Source organism: Elaeis guineensis, chromosome 14 (genome assembly GCF_000442705.2).
Source record: "Elaeis guineensis isolate ETL-2024a chromosome 14, EG11, whole genome shotgun sequence".
Classification (NCBI taxonomy): domain Eukaryota; kingdom Viridiplantae; phylum Streptophyta; class Magnoliopsida; order Arecales; family Arecaceae; genus Elaeis; species Elaeis guineensis.
In genome coordinates, this window is record NC_026006.2 from 17,303,977 (window position 1) to 17,315,422 (window position 11,446).

Here is an 11,446-nt window from a genome sequence, read left to right on the forward strand (position 1 = left end):
AGGACTCTCGAGCTCAATAGGACAAGAGATCCTAAGAGTTGGATCAGGTTAGGGTTAGTCAGTTTGACTGGTGTCTAGAAAAATGGTTCAGGGACTACATCCTGAAAGAAAGTGATTATTTAATTAGTTCTGTTTGCTTATCCGGCTAACTCAGTTGGTGTCTAAGGAAAACAACTGGACGACCCCCACCAACCTTACACTTACCTGACCAGTGGAGTGGCTAGTCTTTTACCTAGAGTGCTCAAAGGCAACCTTGGCAGTTAGGAGCTGTCTAGATCTAGGGTTATCCTTAGCTAGGATTGATTGCATAACTTACTAACCTACAAACATTAATCCTAATTAAAACACTCTTCTCTATCATCTCTAGATTTAGAACTCCTTAGTCTCCCATCTTTAGAATTCTCTTCTCATCTATTTTCTCTTCTCTTAAAAAAATAAAAAAAATATAAAAATAACTAAAAATTCTCAAATTTCTTCTTGAATAAGGATATCTAGTCGATTAGTGAGAATAAATCCAAACTTTGCATCGAGTCCAGTAGACCTTAAGCCCATCATGGGTGAACCCGAACATGAACCTCGGATCCTGAAAGATCTTTGCTATCCAGTTGGATAAGCCCAATCCTCATGTATTCGACTGCCACAAACTGATGACAATTTTGAAATTAAACCTCAGATCATAAACATGCTTCCCAAATTCATCAAAATCGAGGATGCATACCTTTTTATGAGAAAATTTAAGAAAGTATGCGCCACGATGCGGCTTCAACAGCTCATTGAGGATGCTGTAAAACTTAGATTGATCAACTTTACCCTCAAGGATAATACCAAAAAGTAGTTATACAGTCTTCCTAATCAATCCATCGCATCTTGGGAGGGTTTTGTTAGAGTGTTCCTGAAAAAAAATTTTCCACACCATAAGACTACCAAATTTAGAAATAAAATTAATCAATTTTATCAATTGCCTGGTGAGTCTTTTTGAAAGTGCTTTGATCGTTTTAAGAACTTTTTGAGTCAATGCCCACACCATAGAATAGAAACTTGGAGACTGTGTCAAATCATTTATGAAGGACTAGTTCCAAACTCTAGAACCATATTAGAATCAATGTATCAAGGTCAATTCATGAACAAAGAACCTATAGAAGCCTGGCAATTTCTAGAGGACCTCACAGAAAAGAGCCTACAATGGGAGATTATTAAAGAACCCGATAGACACACACCTTCAAGAGGGGGTGTATATCAAGTTCAACCTTCCCTAGCTGAAGATGCTAAATTTGCATTTTTGATCCGTAGGATAGAGGCCCTAGAATTCAAGGGACACACCCAAGTGAATCAAGTTGCAACATCCACTTGCAATGGGTGTAATGCCACAGACCACATGATGGAAGGATGTCCTTTTTTAATGGGTCCAATCGAGAACGGAGTAGCATAGGTGAACGCAGCCTATCAAAGATCCATAAATGATCCCTATGCATTAACATACAATTCAGGATAGAGGAACCACCCAAATTTTTTGTGGTCACAAGAATCCAACTCAAATAGACCTGCCTTCACTCAACCCAACCCCAGACCCACTCCATCATCAAATAACCCACCAGGTTTCAGAATGATCAAAGGCTTAACTCACTAGAAAAGAGTCTGAAAATCCTAGAAAAATCGACTACTAACACCAACACCACACTAAATAAACTTCATGCAGACCACGAACCAGCTTTTAACTTCCAACACCCAAACTATTGCCCGTTTAGAGATGCAGTTAGTCAACTAGCCACTGTTGTGAGTGAAAGAGAAAAAGATAAACTATCAAGTCAATCTGAGGCTAATCCTAGGATCTAGAACAATCAAGGACCACAACAAGGAGTCCAGATCAACCAATTAAATGCAATTCATACTTTAAAGTCTGAAAAATAAATAGACAACCATGTCGGTACACCTGAAGATCAAGATAACCCATTGTCTAAACCACCTCATGAGCAAGTGATTGATCAGATCGAGTTTAAGGATCCAGATAAGTCTAAGGAGTCAACAGAGATTGACGAAATACCCAAGTCACTTGCAGAATCTATCTCAGGGTTTAAGTAAGTCAAGACATCACCCACCAATCTTGTAGCTCCTTTTCCAAATAGAGTTAGGTCCAACAGACACTCAGCCTATATGGATCAAATCTTAGAGATGCTTAAATAAGTAAAAATAAATATCCCTTTATTAGACATGATCTAATAAGTTTTCACATACGCTAAATTTCTCAAAGACCTATGCACAAAGAAAAAAACCACCAACATTTTCAAAAAAGCCTTCTTGGCAGCCAGTGTGAGCTCATATCTGTCAAGCCACATGCCTGTTAAGTACAAAGATCTAGAGTCTCCTACAATCTCTTGTGTCATTGGAGAAACCATTATTGACAAGGCCTTATTAGACTTAGGGGCTAGTATGAATATTTTACCTTATTCAGTCTATAAAAAATTAGGGATAGGAGAATTAAAACCTACAAAAATCATATTGCAATTGGCAGATCGATCAGTGAGGGTCCCCAAGGAAGTTATGGAGGATGTGTTAATCAAGATCGATAATTTTATTTACTCTATGGATTTTGTGATCCTCGAGACTGAACCAGTGTCTAATCCAAAAGGTCACATCCTTGTAATCTTAGGAAGATCATTCTTAGCAACCACCAATTCCCTAATCAATTATCATAATGGACTCATGAAGCTCTCATTTGGAAACATGATTATTGATCTTAATATTTTTATTCTTGGAAACAAAAGGGACCAATTCATTGAAGTAAACTTGATCCAGGATGAGATCTATAAGACTATTGACTTATGAGAAGAAGATTTTGACTGTAATCTCTGGTCCGATCAAGAATCTGAAATAGCTTATAAAATTTTTTTCATCTAGTGATTAGAGAGTTCATCTACAATGGCAACCACCTGTCAAATTACTTGTAAGGATGAATTTTTTGAATGAACCAATTGAAGAAATTCAAGTCCAAAAGGCTAATGGCCTACTTGATTCACCTCATCCACCTTACCCACTTGAATTTATCAATTCAATATTTGATATAGGGTAAGTGAGGTAGAATTAGTATGGTCTGATTGAAGATTTAAAACTTAGCACTTTTTGAGAGGCAACCCAGTTTTAGCTTTTGCTTTTGCTTTCTTTTGCATTTTGTTTAGGTTAATCGAGGCTTGTTTCATGCCTTTTGAAAGGATTTGAGGACTATATTGGCTAAGTTGGGAAAAGAATCAATTTTGAAAAGACTTCTGGATTAGGTGACATCTCTCTTTTTTCTTTCTTTTTTTATGCACCCTTCATTTTTTCTACTCCAGTGAGGACAATGTTGATTAAATTGAGAGGAAAGAATAATACACTACAATAAAACAAGTTATTAGTGATAAAAATTTTTCATCGCTAATAACCTATTTTCATTGCTAATAGTTCTTAGCGATGAAATTTTTATCGCTAATATTTCATCATCAATAATCACGTCATTGATAATATTTTATGATGTAAAAATAATTTTATCATAAATAATCATTTATTTACGATGAAAAGTTTTTATCGTTAAAAAATTTATTTTTTCAAAAATTATTTACGATGAAAAATTTTAGTCATAAAAAAAAATATTTGCAATACATTTTAACATCGCTAATAAATAATATATTAATAGTGATAAAAAATTTTTTCATCACTATTAATTTAATTAAAAATTATTACAAAAATTAAATTTTTAAAAATTTTTAATGATGAAAATATTTTCATCTCTAATAAGCACATTTACAATGAAATTTTTTCATCGCTATTAATTTAATTAAAAATATTTATAAAAATTAAATTTACAAAAATATTAGTGATGAAATTTTCATAGCAAATGCCCTTATTAGTGATGAAAATATTTTCATCACTATTAATTTAATATAAAATTTTAATATTTTTAAATTTATTAAAAAATTTATTTATGACCAATTTTTCCTTGTAATAAAATATTTTTGATGACCAATATTTTATCAAAAATAATATCATCACTAATAATTTACAAATATTTTTTAAAATAATTTATGAATATATATTTTTAATTTATATTTATAATATTTTTTATAAATTAAAAATAAAAAATAAAAATAAAAAATTTACATAATAAACTCATAAATTAATTTTATTATTTTATTATATTAAATTAAAATTATAAAAGTTTTAAAATAAAAATAAAAAACTACATAAAGAGGTCGTTAAGTGTCGACATCTGCAGAAGGAGAACGAGCTGGGGAAAGGAAGTACTCGAAAGAGCTCAGACCGGCTTGCTGCTACCTCATCAGCTGTATCATCTACTCCATCTGTGCCATTCACTCCATCATCTGGATTTGGAGCGATTGATGCTCGTTGATGCGTTAGCCAACTTATGAGCTCACTGTCGATCCTCAGTAGTCTGTCTATACACCTCTATCAATCGAGCATCGCAGGCAGCATGGATGTCAGCCCTAGACGATTGTGAGAATGAGAGAGTAGTTATCCCATATCCTAGACCTCAAACATAACAAAATTTTATACCAAGCACCTGATTACAGATCTCGTCATCTGTGGGTGCGGTCGAGCCCTCAAAGGTAGGCTGGGATCTCATGTCTGTCATACGGTCCTAAAAATTAAAGTTATAACTATTTTAATTTTATAATAAAAATTAAATTATGAATAAAAAAATAATTAAAAAAATTTACAAAGAACTCCTGGCTCCCCATTGTCCACTTCCCTGACCGTCGCTGGTAGATATCGATCCTACCAGGAAGCTCGCCACTCTCGACATCTCTCTGTAATTTGAAAATAATTAATTAAAAAAATTTTAAATAGCTAAAAAATTATACACTAATTAAAAATTACTTACCATCTGCTTCATGTGACGAGCGAATGACCTCGAACCTCCACAATGCGGTATGATCTATCTCGTCCGATTCGCGATGTTCTGGACACATCTTCTCTATACAGTTACCAGTCAAATTAGTAGATAATAAATTTAATTTAAGAATAAATAATTCAATAATTAAACTCAAAAAAAAAAGAATTTGGATGTCTCCAATGCTCTGGAGCGAGGTTCTTCGATGGACCTCACCCTCGCCTCACTACCAGTAGAGATTGATCTGAAATAATAATAAATAAATCATTAATATGATAGCTATCTAAATAAAAAAATTAAATTTTATTATATAAAAAAATAATAATAAATAAAAATAAATTTATGCAATAAATATAAAATAAACTATAAGTAGTTGAGCATGCAAAATAATATTAATGCAAAATAATAACACGAAACCTAATGCCGAAGACTCGATGGTTTTTTATTTTTTTCTAAAATATTTTTTATCTAAAAATATTTTTTTCTAAATAATTTTTTTTCTGAACAAGCTTCGAACTCAACCTCCCATAGCCCTTACTCCCATGATGCTGGCATCGTCACACACCCCGTACCACCCAGACTCGGCCCCCACGACCCCTGCTCCTACGGTGCCGGTGCTGGTGCCGTCACACACCCCACACCGTTCGAACTTGGCCTCCCACGACCCCCGCTCCTACGATGCTGACACTGTCACAGACCCTGCACCGCCTAGATCAGATCTCGATCTGGATCCCAACTCGAATCGAGGTCTCGACCCAGATCCCAACCTCGATCCAATTTGGATCATGATTCAGATTTAATTTTTATTAATCAAATAATATAATATTTGATTAATATTTTATTTTTTTTATTTTTTTGTCTTTTTTTCTTTTTTTTTCCTTTTTTTTCTTTTTTTCCCCCTCCTTTCTCTCTTCCCTTCCTCCCTCCCCACTGTGCAAACCCCTCCCCACTGCCGCCCCCTCCCCGACCCCATCTCCCCCAGCCACCCCCACCTCGACCCCGTCTCCACCGACAACAGCCTCCCCGGTCCCGTCTCCATTGCCGCCGACCGCCCCCTTCCTGACCCCATCCCCCCCGGCCCCATCCCGGCTCCCACCCCATCCTGCATGCCTATGCCCCAGACCCCCTCCCAGTCAACCGACAACCTCCTCGCCGGCCGACCCCCTCCTCGGCCCCATCTCTGTTGCCGTTGGCCACCCCCTTTTCGGCCCCATCTCGCCCTGCCCCTATTTGGATCCCGCCCCCTCCCCGCTGGCCAACCCCTCCCCGGCCCCATGGCGCCACCGGTGGCCCACGGCACCCCGCCCCCACAGACGGCTCCATCCCCCGGTGGCCCAATCAACACAAAAAAAAGGTTGAAAACCTTACCTCCGACGGATGGCGGACGGCAGGCGGCGAGGTCGGATGGCGGACGGTGACGGTGGAGAGGGGCTCACCAATGGGAAGAGATGGAGGGGAGAGCACAGAAAGAGGAGAGCTCAGGGAGAGGGAGAGAGATCAGGGAAAAAAGAGAGAGGGGAGGAATAAGGGTTTCACATGGTTTTGCACGAAGAGACGTTGATTTGACGTTGATTCAAAGCAGGAGTATTAGTGACATAATTTTTTATTGCTAATAATGTTATTAGTGACGGAAGCTAATTTTCATCGTTAGTAATTCAAAAAAAAATTTCTTCGATAAAAAAAATTACAACAAAAAAAAATTATTTACAATGAAACATAATTTTTCATCACTAATAACTTTATTAGTGATAGAAAAATAATTTTTATCACTAATAATTCCTACCAAAAAAAAATTCTCCCATTTTTCTGCTAAGAAAATTCCCTTCCCACCAAAAAAATTTCTCCAATAAAAAATTTTTATGATAAAAAAAATTATTTACGATGAAAAAATTTTTTATCCCTAATAATTTTCATAAAAAAAAATTTCCCCCATTTTTTAAAAAAATTATTTGTGACACAAATAAAATATTTCATTATTAATTATTTTATTATCAATAAAAAATAATTTTTATAACTAATAATTTCCACTAAAAAATAAAAAAATTATTTACAAAAAAATATTCATCATCAATAATGTTATTAGCAATGAAAACTAAAATTTTGTCACCAATAATTCTACCAAAAAAATAAAAAAATCTCCACTAAAAAATTTTTTCCTCTTAAAAAGTTTTATAAAAAAAATTATTTGCAATGAAAATTAAATTTTAGTCATTAATAATCTTATTAGAAACGTAAATATAGTTTTTATTAGAAATAATTTTTATAAAAAAAAAATTCTAATAATAATTTTATAAAAATTTAATTTTAGATTTTTCTCACTAAAAAAATTTTCTATCCAAAAAATTTAATAACAAAAAATGATATTAAAAAAATATTCATGATAAAAAATAAAATATTAATAAAAAAATTTATATAAGTAGTTAATTTATAATTTTTTCTTCAAAAAAAATTATGTACATAAAAAAATTACATACATAAAAAAAATTATATAATCATATACCGTCAGACGAGAATTATTTTTCTGCTGATACATTACAAATGTTAACTAACAATCAAACACAATTTATAATTAAAAAAATTCAACTAATTAGATTTACTTTTTTGGTGGCAATACTGCCATGAGTTGATCGAAAGGTTTGAATGGACACTCCAACTCAAATTTAATCTACGAACAGCTAAGACCCTTAAGATCTGATGCAAAAAGAGCATTATAGAAAGGATAATACCTGCTCAAGAGTATATCAATCTTAGGATAAATCTTGAACTGGATAGCAATAATAAGAGTTCAGCTAGTTACAGAGTATCTATGATAAACAATCATTGCATACCAATTAAGACCATGAATGTACTCTTCAAAAATAATATTGAAGGACTCAGTAAAGACCTTCCGTATACATTTTAGAAGTATATGATATAATTTAATCCATCGAACAATTGATAGAGTTTTATTCTTTATACAGTTGGAAGTTGATATTTTTCTTGAATCAAATTTTTTATTTTTAATTTTCTAAGGTGGTTTGCTCCTAGATCTTATAGATGGTTGATTCGGTTGTGGGTGAAGAATTTTGTTGCATCATCCAACAAAATATGGATACTAAGAGAATGATTCTTTTTCAGTATCGAAAGTTATTTTTTTAAATTTATAATTTTTTAATTATTGGTGATGAAATTGTTTCATCATAAATAATGAAGTATTTACGACATTTCTAGCATTTCATCACAAAAAATCTATAATTTTTATATTTTTTATAATTTTTATTTTTTTGAAAATATTAGCGATGAAAATTTAGTTTTCATCATAAATAATCAATATTTTTTAATTTTTTTATTTTTTTAAATATTAATAATAAAAATTTTTCATCATAAATATTTGAGATCCAGTATCATATTTTAATATATAAAGATTAAGTACCATATGAATAACTTTTTTGTAGATCATGTTTTAACGTACAAAGATCCAGTATCATCTTCTTTCTATGTTCTTGGGTAGATACAAGGTCTTTGTACTTTATGACTTTTGATCAGTCTAAAGAACCAACAACCTATGCAAAATTGAACAATGAGATAAATTCAGAGAAACTTAGAGACGAAAAGTATTGTCCCAAATAATGATCAACTTTTAATTTTTTTCATCATAAATAATACACTATTTATGATAGAAAATATATTTTTATCACAAACACTAAGTTATTTATGATACAATATTTTTATCATAAATAATTTATAATTTTTATATTTTTTAAAATTTTTTATTTTTTTTAAATATTAGCGATGAAAATTTTTCATCATAAATAGTAGAGTATTGGTGATAGAAACTAACTTTTCATCTCCAATACTCAAGTATTTATGATGTAATATTTTCATCGCTAATAATCTATAATTTTTGAATTTTTAAAATTTTTTAATTTTTTTTATATATTAATGATGAAAAATTTTTATCGTAAATAATTAGGTATTTACAATGAAAAGCTATTTTTCATCATAAATACTCTACTATTTATGATGTAATATTTTCATCATAAATAATCTATAATTTTTAAATTTTTAAAATTTTAATTTTTTTTAAATATTAGTGATAAATATTTTTTATCATAAATAGTAGATTATCGGTGATGAAAATTAATGTTTCATCATCAATACTCTAATATTTGTGGCATAATATTTTCATCATAAATAATATATAATTTTTAAATTTTTTAAATTTTTTATTTTTTTAAAGTATTAGCGATAAAAAAATTTTATCATAAATAATGAGGTATTTATGATGAAAATTTAGTTTTCATCACCAATACTCCATTATTTATGGTATAATATTTTTATCACAAATAATCTATAATTTTTAAAATTTTTTATTTTATTTCAAATATTAGTGATGAAAAATTTTCTTTGTAAATAATAAGTATTTACAATGAAAATTTAATTTTCATTATCAATACTCCATTATTTACAATATAATATTTTTATCATAAATAATCTATAATTTTTAAATTTTTAAATTTTTTATTTTATTTCAAATATTAATGATGAAAATTTTTTATTGTAAATACTAGAGTATTGGTAATAAAAAATAGCTTTTCATCATCAATACTCTAGTATTTATGATGTAATATTTTTATCACAAATAATTTATAATTTTTAATTTTTTTTGTTTTTTCATATATTAGTAATGAAAAATTTTTATCGTAAGTAGTAGGTATTTATGATGAAAATTTTAATTTTTATCATCAATACTTTATTATTTATGATGTACTATTTTCATCATAAATAATCTATAATTTTTAAATATTTAAAATTTTTTATTTTTTTATATATTAGTGATGATAAACTATCATCATAAATAATCTGGTATTTATAATGAAAAATTAATTTTTATTGCTAATACTTTATTATTTATGATGTAATATTTTTATCATAAATAATTTTTAATTTTTAAATTTTTTAAATTTTTTATTTTTTTTAAATTAATGATAAAAATTTTTCATCATAAATAACCAATATTTATGATGAAAAATAAATTTTCATCATAAATACTTATATTATTTATGATGAAACTATTTTCATCATGAATATTTAAAAATTTAAAATTAAAATAAATATTTTATTATTTATAATGATTAATTTTATCATAAATAATAGGTATTTATGATAAAATATTTTTTTATCATAAATATGATACTATTTATGATGAAAACTAATTTTTATCATAAATATTTTATTATTAGTGATAAATTTAATTTTTTATCATAAATAGTCTTATTGATGATAAAAATATTTTTATCACCAATAAATTCATTGCAAAAACTCTTTTTCTTATAGTGATAAAATTTTTTGAATTTTTAAAGTCCTCAAGTAAGTTAGTATTTAGTATTTAAGCATCTAATTATACTTAAAAATCGAGTTCAATCAAATATTTTTTAAAGAAAATTGATGTACAGACCAGAGAGTTTATGAGATATCGAGGGATCAAGTATTAAGAAAACTCAATAAAGAATTAAGTTTAGAACTTAAACAATTTTCTTTGAGTATTTCTAAATTTTTCTACCAGTATCGAAGAAGAGTTTACTTTCTATAGACTTATATAGGGTAACTATATGTTTCTTCATATATATTATAAAAAAAAATTTTCAAGTACTTCATGCTGAGTAACTGGGCCTCTTTGCCTAAGCAAGTATTAAGTTTTACGTCAGAAGGTATGAAGGATAAAGAAGCTTTGTTGTAAAATTAATTTTAACTCATACCCTATTTGATTCAAGTAAGTAGGTCCGAGGGGTATTCTATACCTAATGTCCTAAAGCCATTTGATTTGGGAGTCATTGGCTGAAAACTCACTACATAGATCAAATAGAGCTTAAGGGATTAAGACACTCAATAGCAGTACAATGTTAAAAAAAAATCAATAAATGAAGGACGAAAGTAACAATATATTTATCCATATGAGGTTAATGATTTGGAGATAAAGGTAAGGATAATTTAGAAAAAGTTTAAAAAATATTTAGTGTTCTTAGCTTAACTCCAACATTGATTAGTATTAATACTCCAATGACATACCTCACTCACGCTCTACTGAATAATAATGATCTTTTTGAAAATTATTTGATAAAATTTAAAATTTTAAGTTAAATGGTACTTAATTTTAAATTCTTTCTTTACTCGAGGACGAACAAAGTTCAAATGGGAGGATGTGATAAGTGGTGTATTTTTATATTTATTGAGGAGATTTTTGATAATTTATTATGCTAGCATCTTCATAAAAACCTAATTTCATGAATAAATTATTTTTTTTTTAAATAAATAATTTTAAAAAAAATAAAATTAAAGCATATTTATGAAAAATAGATGTTGAGTTAATTGAGAATTTAAACACTAAAATGTTAAGAAATTAATGAAGAATTTAATGCATATTTTTTTTAAATTTTTCAAACAAAAATTGAAGCAAAAATAGAGTGAAAATACTTTTAAAAATAATTTTTATTACCTTCAGTGCACGGTGGACTGGCCGCTCGATCCACAAAATCAAGGGTGAGGTCCACAGGAACAGTTCATGATCCACGATGCGGTCTACGG

General features: G+C 29.6%; 1 non-coding gene across 1 annotated transcript; it reads right to left on the bottom strand.

Moving 5' to 3' along the window:
- Nucleotides 1–925: 925 nt before the first annotated feature.
- Nucleotides 926–1,032, bottom strand: LOC140853882 (small nucleolar RNA R71). Its single transcript, XR_012137024.1, has one exon. It is a non-coding gene; the product is annotated as a small nucleolar RNA R71 (small nucleolar RNA).
- Between the last annotated feature and the right edge of the window lie 10,414 nt (nt 1,033–11,446).